General features: G+C 46.1%; 1 protein-coding gene across 18 annotated transcripts in view; it reads left to right on the top strand.

Moving 5' to 3' along the window:
* The window catches only part of Eif4g3 (eukaryotic translation initiation factor 4 gamma 3), a 233,953-nt gene that overhangs the window by 21,698 nt on the left and 198,200 nt on the right, over positions 1–14,055 (top strand). Inside the window, exon 1 of one of the 18 annotated variants that reach the window (XM_076565494.1) lies at positions 4,684–5,010. The exons of 16 other annotated variants lie outside the window; for them this stretch is intronic. The gene's annotated coding sequence lies outside the window, so the exon portion shown is untranslated. Of the gene's footprint in view, positions 1–4,683; positions 5,011–14,055 lie in introns of those variants that run through there. One more of the 18 variants, XM_076565485.1, reaches the window with a different exon arrangement.

A 14,055-nucleotide genomic window follows, 5' to 3' on the forward strand; every position in this document is an offset into this window, starting at 1 on the left:
TCATGGTTGATGGCTAATTTCTAGGCTCTTTTCTTTTTTTTTAAGTGGGATTTGGGGGACTGGTCCTGAGCTCTTGAGCTCCTGAGAGCCTCTTGCCCTGCCCATTGTGTGTAGAAGTAACCGTCTTATTCAGTAAGAAACACAGAGCCAATGCAAAGATGAAAGCCCAAGAGGTCAGAGCTAAGAGCCTTACCCTTCACTCTGCAGCCAAGAGAGGTACTTCCTGTGGGTTTGTCTTTATAAAGACTTTCTGTCCTGCCTTCTCATTGGTTGTAAACCCAGCCACATGACTGCCTCGTCACTGCCTGTCTGTACAGACCTCCAGGTCTTCTATGGTTGGTATTGAGATTAAAGGCGTGTGTCTCCATGCTGGCTGTATCCTTGAACACACAGAGATCCGCCTAGCTCTGCCTCCCAAGGGCTGGGATTAAAGGCGTGCACCATCACCGCCTGGCTTCTGCGATGGCTGGCTATTAGCTCTGACCCCCAGGCAACTTTATTTATTAGCATACAAATAAAATCACATTTCAGTACAAATAGAATATCACCATAATTGTGTATGAAGTCATTCTGTTGAAAGTGAAAACTTGGAAAAGTGGGTTTGGAGAAGGAAATCTTACGGCACAAGGATTCTTAAAGATGACCGCTTTTGGCACTGAGAAGTGAAACTGAGGGGTGAGCATTCAAAAGCAGACAAGAGAGTTTCACTGAGTGGCTGGCTCAGGGTGCTTTGTGACAGAAAGTGGCTGTCACAAAGAGATTAGCAATTCCCATTTCACCCACTTGTTTTCAGTTCCTCTCTTTGTATTTTAAGTAGTTTAGTGCCCTTGACGTCGTTTTGTGTGTTGCTGAAGCACTTTGCCGTGTCTGAGAACGATGTCTGTCTACGCAGAGCTGGGTTTATTGCCACTAGAGGCAGGCTTCTAGTGGTAAGGTTGGTTGTTGAGTGTTCACTTACCTGCTTTGTGGTCCACAGATCTTCGGAAATGATGAGTCCTTTGAACCAGTGACCTGGTTGGTGGCTAAACGTGTTAGTTGTGCTCGGGAAAGGAGATTGTACGCAGCGTTTTCAGAGTTCCTCGCTAAGCTTGATGCTTCTTAACCTTAACTAAGGAGACTGGGACTTGCTGACAGTGGGTAGCTTTACAAGCCTGTGAAGCCTGACAGCATGTTCAGCAATGTAAACAATGGCAGCTGCCTTTTGCTGGCATCTCTGTTGTCCAAAGTGTAATGAAACCGCTTCTCACCAGTGGCTTCACCTGCTGACTCATCTGCCAGCCTCGGACCGCTCCCAGCAACCAGCATCATTTTATGTTGGGATTGAGAATACAGAGCACTGGGCTCTTCAGGGTAGAATAGGTCATGAAATCCTCTTGGCTGTCAAAAGGGCAGGCGCCACATTTGGGTTAGAATTAGCACTGCTGGGCTTGAGAGCATATAAAGTCTGTGAAGGAGCCAGGATGTCCGTGTAGGAACCCTGGAGATGAGAACTTTTCAGACTCTTCAGATGGTGTCCGAAAGCTGCTTGGTGCAGGAGTAGCATACAGTTAATGCCTCTTGTATACCTCAGGAGGACTGTGGGATGAAGGGAAGAGGGACCACTGTGCCAGGGAGACTGTAACGAGAGGAGCGGGAAACAGTGGGACATGTAGGAATCCACACGACAATATGTGTATAAGCTCATTTACCTGGCAATTTTTTTGAAATTTTATTTTTTATTTTATTTATTTATTTATTTTTTTGAGACAGACTTTCTCTGTGTAGCCCTGGCTGCCCTGGAACTCGCTCTGTAGACCAGGCTGGTCTCAAACTCACAGAGATCCACCTGCCTCTGCCTTCCCGAGTGCTAGGATTAAAGGTGGGCAGCTCCCGCCTGGCTGTTTATTTTTACTTTTATTTTATGTGCATGGCTGTTTGCCTGAATGTTCGCCTGTGTACCACATGCATGCAGTGGTTGAGGAGGCCAGAAGAGGGCGTCAGATCACCTTGTACTGGAGTTTGCAAAGGGTTGTGAGCTTCCACATGGGTGCTAGGGGTTGAAACTGGGTCCTCTGGAAGAACAGCCATTGCTCTTAATCATTGAGCCTCTTCTCCAGTCACAGGCATTTATTTATTTATTTATTTATTTGTTTGTTTTTTTTTTTTTTGAGGCAGGAGTTCATTGTGGAACCCAGACTGGCCTTGAACTGGGGATCCTCATTCTCCCCATTGCTGGTCTTACAGTTTCACTCGATACTTGATAATGCTTTTTTAAATGTGTTAGCACTTCCGTCAGTGGTTTAGGTTTTTTATCTTTAGAGATAGGCTTTCTCTGTTATAACCTGCCATCAAAATCACCTCCTAGTTCCTCAGCTTTCCCAGTGCTTGGAAGTCCACTGTTGCTTTGAGCTTTACTGCAGTTCAGAGGTCCTTGATTGTTGTCACTAACAGATGTGAGTGTGCAGAACCTCCTCCGTGCGCTTTTAATTCCTTCATCCTTGAGTCTTGGGGTGGGGCTTGGAGATGCCCAGATGCTTAGAGGGCTGGACCAGGTTTTTGTTTTTTTCCTTTGCTTTTTGGGACAGTTTCTCATTGCATAGCTCACACAGGCCTTGAACTTGAACCTTTATTCTCGTGTGTGTGTGTGTGTGTGTGTGTGTGTGTGTGTGTGTGTGTGTCCGCGAGTCAAGCACTATACCACTATACTACACCTTTAGCCTCCTAGATAGTAAACCGTCAGTGATTCAAGATAGTAAATCAAGATAGTAAATCTTGGATGGTAAATCAAGATTGATTCTGATACAAGCTTTTGTCTGAAGATACTCTGTTTATAAATAAGTATCTAGCATTGGAACCAAAGCAGATGCCCACCCAGTCTCTTTTCCCTAGCAGGGCAGGTGAGAGACAGCTGACCGGGGAGTTTTCTTTTTGTTCCCATAGATGATACAAGAGAAATTGAACTTTATGTAAGTGCTGTTTAGTACTTATTCATCTTGCTGTGCTGGCTGCAGTGAGGGCCTGATCCAGCTGGACAAGTACTCTCTTACCACTGAAGGAGATAAGATCTCTAGCCCTGGATATCCTTTAATATTCTGCAACTGATTTCGGCTTGACTGATTTCAAGTCAGTCCTGTTGTTTTTGTTTTGTTTTTGCAGTCCTTGGAATTACACCAGGGTCTCACTCGAGGTGGGCAAGCGCTGCAGCAGTGAACACCAGCCCACCCCTTTTCTTTCTCTTTTGTTCTTTGGTTTTTTGTTTTTTCAAGATAGGGTTTCTTTGTTTAGCTTTGGCTTTCCTGGAACTGCTCACTCTGTAGACCAGGCTGGCCTCGAACTCAGAGAGTTAGTTCTTCCTGCCTCTACCTCCCAAGTGCTGTGATTAAAGGTGTAAGTCATCACAACCCGGCTCAAATTTTATTTTTAAAATATGCCTGGAGGAGCCAGTGAAATGGTTCAGTAGCTTGGGACCTAATTCCATCCCCAGAATGTGGAAGGAAAGGATTGACCGAACAAAGCCCTCCTCTGACCTTTGTGTAAGTGCTGTGGCCTGTGCACTTAGCAGACTCATACGCACCCAGGGGAACAAAGAATTATAAGGGTAGAAAAAGTGCTTTCTATGTTAGTGTGCAGAGGCTTGTCTAGTGAGTTAGGTAGTTTTTACATAACAAGTAATACTTGTTTAATTACATACTGCTCTCCTGGTGCTGGGGTTTGAACCAGGTCCTGGTGTGTGTGCGCGCTAGGTGAGGGTTCTGCCGCCGAGCCGCATCCTCAGTCCTCATGTACTGCTTTTTAATTGCAAACATGATCGTTCTTTGTCTTGAAAAATGAAATAAACCTCATTCGAGTCTATAAGGGCCTATATTTGTAAGACAGATTAAGTTATATTGATTGTTTTTAAGAGCAAAAAGAGGATTTAGAATAGCATTCATGGAGGTTCACCAGGGAATTGAGGGAGAGGAAGAGGAAGAGGAAGGCTTCCACCTCTGATCCTGCTTCCTCTCACAGCACTTGTTGGATTTTCTGTTTGGTTTAAATTACTGGGAACATTGTTCAGTGTTAGAGTGCTTGTTTTTTTTTTTTTCTTCTTCAAGGCAGGGTTTCTCTGTGTAGTTTTGGTGCCTGTCCTGGATCTCACTCTGTAGATCAGGCTGGCCTTGAACTCACAGAGATCCTCCTGGCTCTGTCTCCTGAGTGCTGGGATTAAAGGCGTGCGCCACCACCACCCGGCAGAGTGCTTTCTTGGTATGGACAAGGCCCTGGGTTTGATCTCTAGCACTGAACCTCCCTCCATCCCAAAACAATACGGACAACCTGTAAACAGAAACCCAGCTCGTCAAGTGTCATTGTAGCCACACTCTGCTGGTCCATTGCCATCGAGGAAATAGTTGAAAGTTGCACATGTGCTATAAAGGAAGGCTGTATTTTAGTGACGTGAAGGAATGCAGTGTTTTTGAGACACTGTGTTCAACAGCTTCCTTTTCAGAGTCCTTTGCCGTTCTGTTCTTCTGTCCTGTCTTCCAGCTGGAGCTCAGCAGAGCTGAACCAAAAATGGCTGCTACTGCAGTAAGGGCCGGTACAGGACTCGGCTGTGCTTCCTGGGAGGAAGCAGGAGGAGGAGCTGAGGGGACAGTGCCCTGGGTTAGGATTCTTTGAGGCATTGTTGCCAGAATGGGGGTTGCTGGAGGGAGAGTGTGTAGAGATGCTGCAGTTGGGAGGAAATGCCACTAGTATTGGGATTTATAGCCTCAGCAAGGGACCCACCCCTTCTCTGCCGCAGCAAGAAACCTCGGCAGATGCTGTCGCTCACCGGGCAGTGTTGGCTGCCGCCGGAAGCAGCAAGGCGTACCTGTCTGGCAGATGATGACAGCAGTGTGCAGAATGATGCAGATTGCTGATTAGTTGGTGAATTGGATGAAATGCAAATGGTTATTAAGAGTGAAGTGAGTAGCAAATGGGGCAGAATTAAAGAGGTCTCTTCTGGTGTGCAGCTGGGGTGAGGAATACTCCGACCTCAGAAAGAAGCCCCAGGTGAGAGGGGGGTGTGGTGGATTTGGGAATGGAAGTTGCTCTTTGTCTCTCTGGGACACTCCCCAGACAGATACACTGCCCGGTGGATGGATGTGTTTTTGGCTGCCTGAGTTCTTGTTCTTTTTGTCTGTGACTTGACAGACATGATGTGATGTAGAACACCAGGAGGAAATAATGTATCTCCATGGGCAGTAAGACACTCTCATCTTAAAAACAAAAAAGGCTTTTCCTCTTTAACGTGTGTGTGTGTGTGTGTGTGTGTGTGTGTGTGTGTGTGTGTGTGTGTGTGTGTGTGATGCATGTGTGTGCAGATGTTTGTACTTGTGTCCGTATAGGTCAGAGGTCTTTCTCTGTGGCTGTCCAGTAGTTTTGCTGGGACTGTCTCTGTGCAGATGATTGTCAGTATTTCAGATATTTCCTTAGTAAAGATTTCTGGAGCACAGAGCATTACAGCAGTTCCTCTCCCAGCTGTTCTCACTTCCCAGTGGGACCCCAGGGTTGGCTTTACATGCACAGCACTTTTACTTCAGTTACTGGAATTAAATTTCTTGTGTGTGCTGTGGAAGGATCAAACCCAGGGCCTCTCTCGGGCCAGGGAAGTGCTTTGTGGCAGAGCTGCTCCCAGCCACATTTTAGGAATGCAGTAGTTGAAAGTGATGCACTGATTACATTCACTTTTCTCAGAGCCAGGTATAGAGAGGGCCCGTGGGTGTAGCACGGCCACTAGTGCCCAGCCACAGCCACTTTTCCGTTTCCTTAGTTATCTAAAGCACTCAGTTCCGTGAAAGGGACCAAAGTGCATCCATTCCTGCACAAGATGCACGATCAATGCTAATTAAAGAATAAGACATCTGGGCTGGTGTCCTTTAATCCCAGCCCCGAGGAGACAGCTAGAGGCAGGAGAATCTCTGTGAATTTAAGGCCATCTTGGTCTACATAGCGAGACCCTGTCTCAGAAAACCGAACCAAACCAAACCAAAATAAACAGATTTCGTTTTCTTCTTATTTGTTATTAATTACTATGATTCTTTAAAATGTAATGTGTCGCTCTGTGTCTCAGTCACTGTTCTATTGCTGTGAAGAGACACCGTGACCAAGGCGGCTCTAACAAAAGAAAGTAACCGATTCACAGGCAGAGAGTGGCACTGTGGGCACTCTGGGCCTGGCATGGGCTTTTGAAACCTCAAAGCCCATTCCCAGTGACACACCTCCACCAAAGGCCACACCTCCTAGTCCTACTCAGACATTCATGAGCTTGGGACCAGACATTCGGATGTAAATGACGGGGTTGGGGGGGGGGCTTTATTACTGAAACCACCACAGTGTGACCCATCTGTCTCCATCTCCCCAGTGCTGGGACTTTCGGCCTCTAACCATACACCTGCTTTTGTGTTTTTGTTAAGAGACAGGGTCTCTACCTAGCCCTGGCTGTCCTGGAATTCGTATGTAGACCAGGATGGCCTTGAACTCACTGAGATCTGCCTGCCTCTGCCTTGAGTGCTGGGTTAAAGGCAAGTGCCACTACGCCTGACTTTTTTTTTTTTAAGTGTGTGTTCTAGGGGTTGAACTCAGGTCCTTGTGAATGCAAGACAAGCCCTTCCTGACTCAGCTTTCCTCTCCAGCCAGAATTTATTAATTATCCTCAAACTGAGAGGTAGCTAACTGTACTTGAAAGCCCCTCCTTATCTGAGTGTTGTGGTTTGTGCACAGGAGGCTGAACCTGGGCTTGGGAGGTCCAGGCTAGCCTGGCTGGGTATCTAGTGAGACTGTGTGTCAGCTCTTCTTGCTAAAAACCTTGAACATTACTTCCCTTTGGGTGATGTTACAGCAGTCGTTTTTTATTTTAGTAGCTATTAACCTGTTTTTATTCTTATTTATACAAAGTTTAACCAGAGTTTCAAAGCTTTTACAAAATAGAGAAATAAGGAGCCATCCTCCATCATAGTCTATCAGTGCCTTTTTTTGCCTTTGCTGTCCTAGAACTCAGGGTGTAGAACAAGCTGGCCTCAGCTTAGTGGAGATCTGCCTGCCTCTGCCTCCCTTGTGCTGGAACTGTAGGCAAATTCTGGCATGCCCAACTTTGTGTCTGAAGCTTGAAGAGGCTGTTGTATAGTTTTAACATGGAGTGTGCCGTTTGGAAAATGGCTTGCTTGGTTTTATGGTTCTGTCGAGTGTTGTTGGGTCATTGTGTAGACTTGGGGTCCTGGGTTTTAGGGAAGAGTGCGTCTCCATGCACAGGCTGCTGCTGCTTTCCTTCAGCTCACGGTCCGAGCCTGTGGAGAGGCAGGGCGGCACTCAAGCTCACCTTTGTGAGCGATCCACATATGTCTAGACAACATTCTGCCTTACAGGGAAAAGCACATTCCTTTTCTTTGTTTTCAGTGACAGGATTTCTCTCTTTAGCCCTGGCTGTCCTGGAACTCACTGTGTAGACCAGCCTGGCCTCAAAGGACAGTCAGGGCTACAAAGAGAAACCCTTTATCAAAGAAACAAAACAATAAAAAAAGATGCACTTGCAATTTCAGCATTTGGGAGACTGAATTATGAAGTCTGAGAATTGGAGGGCAGTGAGCTACACAGCAAAACTGAGTCCCCCTACCCCCCTAAAAAGGGGGGCAGACCTGAATTAGATTTCAGAGCTGTGGGTGATAGGTAGAAAAAGATCTCTGGTTTAGAAAGTTAGAAAAAAAGAAAGAAAAAGAAAGAAGGAAGGAAGGAAGGGAAAGAAAGAAAGAAAGAAAGGAAGGAAGGAAGGAAGGAAGGAAGGAAGAAAGAAAGGAAGAAAGAAAGGAAGAAAGAAAGAAAGAAAGAAAGAAAGAAAGAAAGAAAGAAAGAAAGAAAAAGAAAAGAACAGCTATTGTGAGTTGGGTATTAATTTTTTTTTTTTTTTTTTTTTTTTTTCTTTTTACTGAAAGGATAGGGAATCCCGTCGCCAGGGTATTAATTTTTTTAGAGGTTTATTTAGTATGTATATAGTATGGCTGCAGGCCAGAAGAGGGCACCAGATCTCATTACAGATGGTTGTGAGCCACCATGTGGGTGCTGGGAATTGAACTCAGGACCTCTCCAGTGCTCTTAACCTCTGACCCATCTTGCTAGTCCCAAATTGGATGTTAATTTAGGTCTTAAATATTACATGTGATATTAAATTGTGGGTTGTAGCCGGGCGGTGGTGGCGCACGCCTTTAATCCCAGCACTCGGGAGGCAGAGCCAGGCGGATCTCTGTGAGTTCGAGGCCAGCCTGGGCTACCAAGTGAGCTCCAGGAAAGGCGCAAAGCTACACAGAGAAACCCTGTCTCGAAAAACCAAAAAAAAAAAAAAAAAAAAAAAAAAAAATTGTGGGTTGCATAGTTATTGGTAATACTTTTTCTTAAAGTTCTCTTATTATGATTTTTTTCATGTGTGTATGTGGCACTTGTGTACTTGTAGAGACAACGCTGTGGAATTGGTTCCCTTTCACATTTATCTGGGTTCTTGGGATTGAAGTTGGTTCCCAGACTTGGCGACAAGCATGGTCACTCACTTCGCCACCTTGCCAGCCCCTGTTACAGTGATACTTTGGGGAGTATTGCATGTTAGAGAGATGAAGAACTGAACTGATTTCATTTCTCAGTGGGTGTGCCCTTCAGTTTTTATTTCTGCATTACTTTTGACATCCTCCTAGGACATTTGTTACCTGCATGCAGTTAGTCAGGCTAACAAACTAATGGCCGCCACCGACAGCCACTACCCATTTTCCTTCCATTATAAAGTCAACTTTCTTCTCCTTTGGTGGTGTTGGGTGGGAATCAGGCTAACAGCCCCACACATGCCTGGCAAGTGCTCTGCTGCTGAGCTCTCCTGTCGTGGGCTTTCTTAGTTTGCAGTTTCTTCTGGAGGAACTTTGTGCAAACCAGTAAGATGTAGCATTCTTTGAAATTCTGTAAGCCTTTAAACCATGAAAAAAAGATGTGAGTGCTGCAGGAGTGAATGTATTAGCAAATTCCCTGGTGTAACACAGAAGTATTTCTTTTAATCTGAGTATCCCTAATTAGCATGGTATCCATTCCTAAGCCACTGTGGCCCTTGGGTGTATTCCAGTTAGCAGGAAGGAGAAGGGGAGGACAAGAATCGCCTGGTGTCTCAGAACACCTGCCCGAGCCCCTTCGACCCTTTTGTTTTTATTAAGGAAATTGGGGAGAAGCAGAAGTTGGGGGCAGCTAGCAGACTTAAGTGGGGAGGAGTTCATTGAGAATGTACACCTGGCATTGATGGGCTCATCATATGTGAGTCAGGGGTGCCCAGGCCTGACTCATCCTTTGCTTGTTACAGACTATTCCTTCTGCAGCTTTCTGGGAAATAGATGACAAAGATACCTGCCAAGACCAGATTAGCTTTAAATTATTTTTTGTCAGACATACATTCATATGAATGAAATAGTTACACAGTGGTTCATTAAAATGGAAACAAAAGAAGCCTGCTGTGTATTTGCTAGCTGTTGAGCAGGATTGTGAATGAAGTCGTTTTTTGAGATGTAGTCTGGCAAAATCCTTTTTCTTCCAGCCCACATGCTCACATGTAAAAGAATTTTAAACAGTATAATTGAGTCATAACCCAAATAACAGAATTACATCTTAAGAGTGTATTTGATTCAAGTTTATGGTACTTAGTAATTCACCAATAAATACCTTGTTAGACTGTCCAGGAACAGTCTAATACTTGTGAACTCAGATGCACGTAGGCTTGGTTTCTCAAGAGCTTCTCAGCTGCTGTTAAGTTACCGCTTTATTTCTGGTCTGCCTGATTTTTAAAAAATGTAGTATTTTTGAAATCTAACTTTTCATTGTTTAAAAGACTCCAGCTAGATAGGTATAGGTCAAAATGAGTTGTGGGTACCATCTTTTGTGTGCATTGCTGGGGGACAAACTCTAGGGCCTTACACCGACTGGGTGAGCACTCTTCCACTGAACTAAGTTCCCCAGCAACAAGGTCTCATGATATAATCCAGGCTAACCTCCAGCATGGTGTGTCTGTTTCTGGCTTCTGAGGCTGGTCTGGTCTATGATTTTATATATATATTTTAATTATATCTTTTTTGGTTTTTGTTTTTTGGCTTTTTTTTTTTTTTTTTTTTTTTTTTTTTTTGAGACAGGATTTCTCTGTGTAGCCCTGGCTGTCCTGGAACTCACTCTGTAGCCCAGACTGGCCTCGAACTCACAGAGATCCGCCTGTCTCTGTTTTCCAGGTGTTGGGATTAAAGGTGTGCGCCACCACTTGGTTTATGCTTCCGTCTTGATGACTGATGCTCTTTTCCTTGAAGTAGCTGTAATGTGCCAGTCAGTGGGGTACAACACTGTCATTTAGAAAGCAGAGTTTGTGCTTGACCTCAGCTGCTTGTGAAATGTAGTGCTACTGTGGTCAGCAAGATGGCTCAGCTGGCAAAGGGACCGGCCACCAAGCCTGATGACCCAGGTTCCATTCCTGAGATCCAGATGGTGGACGGAGAGAATCTAACCCTGCAATTTGTCCTCCGATTGCCATACCACATGCATGTGGCACCCCTTCCACAAGTAAACAAATAAATTCAATAATAATTAAGAAATCGCTGTTCTTAGATTTACTCTGGTCAGTTATATTAGTCAATTCTAGAACATTGTCATTTTGTGTAATAGGATTTTTTATTTTGTTTTGGGGCAAGTTAAAATGCTTACATGCCAAATATATAAAACAAAACAAAACAAAACTCGTTTCATTATTTAGAGAACAGTATTCATCCTCTTTTACTCTTTGTGGTCCTGTGGAGCCTTTGATAGGCTGTATAAAATGCTCTACCCTTAAGCTGTATTTCCGGAGTGGTTTCCACAGTTTCCCTGGCTGGCCTTGAACTTGTAACCCAGGAAGACATTGACTTTGCAGTCCTCCTGCCTGAAGTAGCTGGGATTATAGACTCCCTAACCTTGGCCCCTGTGCTCCCGCTTTCCTTGCCTGTCTCCTTCCTCCTTTCCCTTTTCCCTTCTGCCTTTCCCTTCCTTCCCTTGATGGCACCCAGAGCCTTGGCATAGCCCTGAGCCGCTAGTTTTTTTTTTTTCCTGGAGCTGAGGATCGAACCCAGGGCCTTGCTCTTGCTAGGCAAGCGCTCTACCACCGAGCTAAATCCCCAAACCCTGAGCCCCTAGTTTTAATTGCTTTAGTTTTCTTACAGTATTTGGAGTTACAGTTTGGATAGAAAGAATCAGAATTTAATGGGAAGGGTTTTTAGAAGAATTTTTGATTGTATGGACCTTTCTGGATTTTTTTTTTTAACTGCATTTCAAGGCTGGAAATGTTTGTTTGTTTGTTTTCTCTTTGTCCTGGTTAGATTTTTTTTTTTTGGTCAACTTGACATAATCCAACAGTCATCTGGGAAGAAGGAGCCTATATTAGAAAATGCCTCCGTTAGGTTGACTAGAGGCAAGTCTAGGAAGCATTTCTTGATTAAAGCTGATATGTGAAGAGCCCCGCCCACTGTGGACTGTGTCCCCCCTCCAGCAGATGGTCCTAGATGGGATGATAAAGTAGGCTGAGCAATTTGGGGAGAAAGCCAGGGAGCAGTGTTGGTCTATGGTCTGTGCTTCACAGTAAGCTATAAACTACAACCTTCTTCTCCCCAAGTTTCAGTTGGTCATGGTGTTTCACAGCAGTAGAAACCTCAGTTAGATACTGAGTTTCAAGGAAAGTTATCTGTCGACTCTCTTTAGTTTGCACACACAGGGTTCATTGTGTTGATAATGACCGCCACACTGGTCATTTGGAAAGTCTTGGCTGCATATGAAATTCTGGATTGATGGATTTCCTCTCACTGTTTGAGGCACCTGAGACGCATCTCTTCTCTTATAGCATCCGAGGAGGCCTGCCGCAGCCCTCTGTCTCTCTCCTGCAACATCTAAGGAGGCCTGCTGCAGCCTCTGTCTCTCTCCTGCAGCATCTAAGGAGACCTGCTGCAGCCTCTGTCTCTCTCCTGCAGCATCTGAGGAGGCCTGCTGCAGCCTCTGTCTCTCTCCTGCAGCATCTGAGGAGGCCTGCTGCAGCCTCTGTCTCCTGCAGCATCTGAGGAGGCCTGCTGCAGCCTCTGTCTCTCTCCTGCAGCATCTGAGGAGGCCTGCTGCAGCCTCTGTCTCCTGCAGCATCTGAGGAGGCCTGCCGCAGCCCTCTGTCTCTCTCCTGCAGCATCTGAGGAGGCCTGCTGCAGCCTCTGTCTCCTGCAGCATCTGAGGAGGTCTGCTGCAGCCTCTGTCTCCTGCAGCATCTGAGGAGGCCTGCTGCAGTCTCTGTCTCCTGCAGCATCTGATGAGGTCTGCTGCAGCCTCTGTCTCCTGCAGCATCTGAGGAGGCCTGCTGCAGCCTCTGTCTCTCTCCTGCAGCATCTGAGGAGGCCTGCTGCAGCCTCTGTCTCTCTCCTGCAGCATCTGAGGAGGCCTGCTGCAGCCTCTGTCTCCTGCAGCATCTGAGGAGGCCTGCCTCAGCCCTCTGTCTCTCTCCTGCAGCATCTGAGGAGGCCTGCTGCAGCCTCTGTCTCCTGCAGCATCTGAGGAGGTCTGCTGCAGCCTCTGTCTCCTGCAGCATCTGAGGAGGCCTGCTGCAGCCCTCTGTCTCCTGCAGCATCTGAGGAGGCCTGCCGCAGCCCTCTGTCTCTCTCCTGCAGCATCTGAGGTCTGCTGCAGCCTCTGTCTCCTGCAGCATCTGAGGAGGCCTGCTGCAGCCTCTGTCTGTCTCCTGCAGCATCTGAGGAGGCCTGCTGCAGCCTCTGTCTGTCTCCTGCAGCATCTGAGGGCCTGCCGCAGCCTCTGTCTCCTGCAGCATCTGAGGAGGCCTGCTGCAGCCTCTGTCTCCTGCAGCATCTGAGAAGGCCTGCTGCAGCCTCTGTCTCCTGCAGCATCTGAGGGCCTGCCGCAGCCTCTGTCTCCTGCAGCATCTGAGGAGGCCTGCTGCAGCCTCTGTCTCCTGCAGCATCTGAGGAGGCCTGCTGCAGCCTCTGTCTGTCTCCTGCAGCATCTGAGGAGGCCTGCTGCAGCCTCTGTCTCCTGTAGCATCTGAGGAGGCCTGCTGCAGCCTCTGTCTGTCTCCTGCAGCATCTGAGGGGCCTGCCGCAGCCACTCTTCCTGTTTGAGGCTGTGTGCTCTTTTCCTTGGGCTGCCTTCAAGCTGTTTGATGTGCCAGAGTGTTTGTTGGTTGGTTTTCTAATTGTCTTGAAATTTTCTTGAGTTTATTGGTTTGCTGTCTTTGACTATTTTTGGAAAATTAGGTTATCGTACTAAGTATTTTCTTACTTTGTTTTTATTTTTTTCCCCCCAAGACAGGGTTTCTCTCTGTACTTCTGGCACTCACTCTGTAGATCATGTTGACTTGGCCTTCAGTATTTTCTCAACATTAGTTTGATTTGGATCATTTCTTTTTCTTCTCTTTGCCCCTCCTTTTAAAAGATGTCTCATGTAGCTTAGGTTGACCGAGGACTTCTGATCCTCCTGCCTCTCCTGAGTGCTAGGATTCCAAGTGTGAGTCAAAACACCAGCTTTCCCGAATCACTGGAGGTGGAGCTTAGGGCTCCATGCAGCTAGTGGAGTGCTTGTTGCTAGAGCCATGCCCTGGTTCCTCAGTTTTTAATTCTGTGCTGTGTCTTCTAATCATGGATCATTTTAAGAGCTGAGCCCTGTCTACTGGCAGCTCATTTTTTATTTCTCCTGTTTTCTGTTAACATCCCATCTTTAACATTATTTTAACACTTTCCATTGATTTAGTAGAAAGGAAACTCAGGATCTTGCAGTGGTCTAACCTTTCCTCAGTGACTTCTCAGTGAACTCTCCTAGTGCTACTGTCACTGAGGAAGCAGTGGGACAGTGTAGAGCACACTTGGTCACTAAGCTTCCTGCCATGACCTACATGTTTTTTTTTTTTTTTTTTTTTTTAAACCAGGTCGGTTTTCTGAAGTAATATATGAAGAAATTAGCCCTGACCTCATTTTGAATGCTGTTTCCCTCTTCAGTTCCATTTTCACCACCTGTTGGATTTGGTGTTTCTAGAAGAAACTG

The sequence above is a fragment of the Peromyscus maniculatus genome, chromosome 2, assembly GCF_049852395.1.
Source record: "Peromyscus maniculatus bairdii isolate BWxNUB_F1_BW_parent chromosome 2, HU_Pman_BW_mat_3.1, whole genome shotgun sequence".
NCBI lineage: Eukaryota > Metazoa > Chordata > Mammalia > Rodentia > Cricetidae > Peromyscus > Peromyscus maniculatus.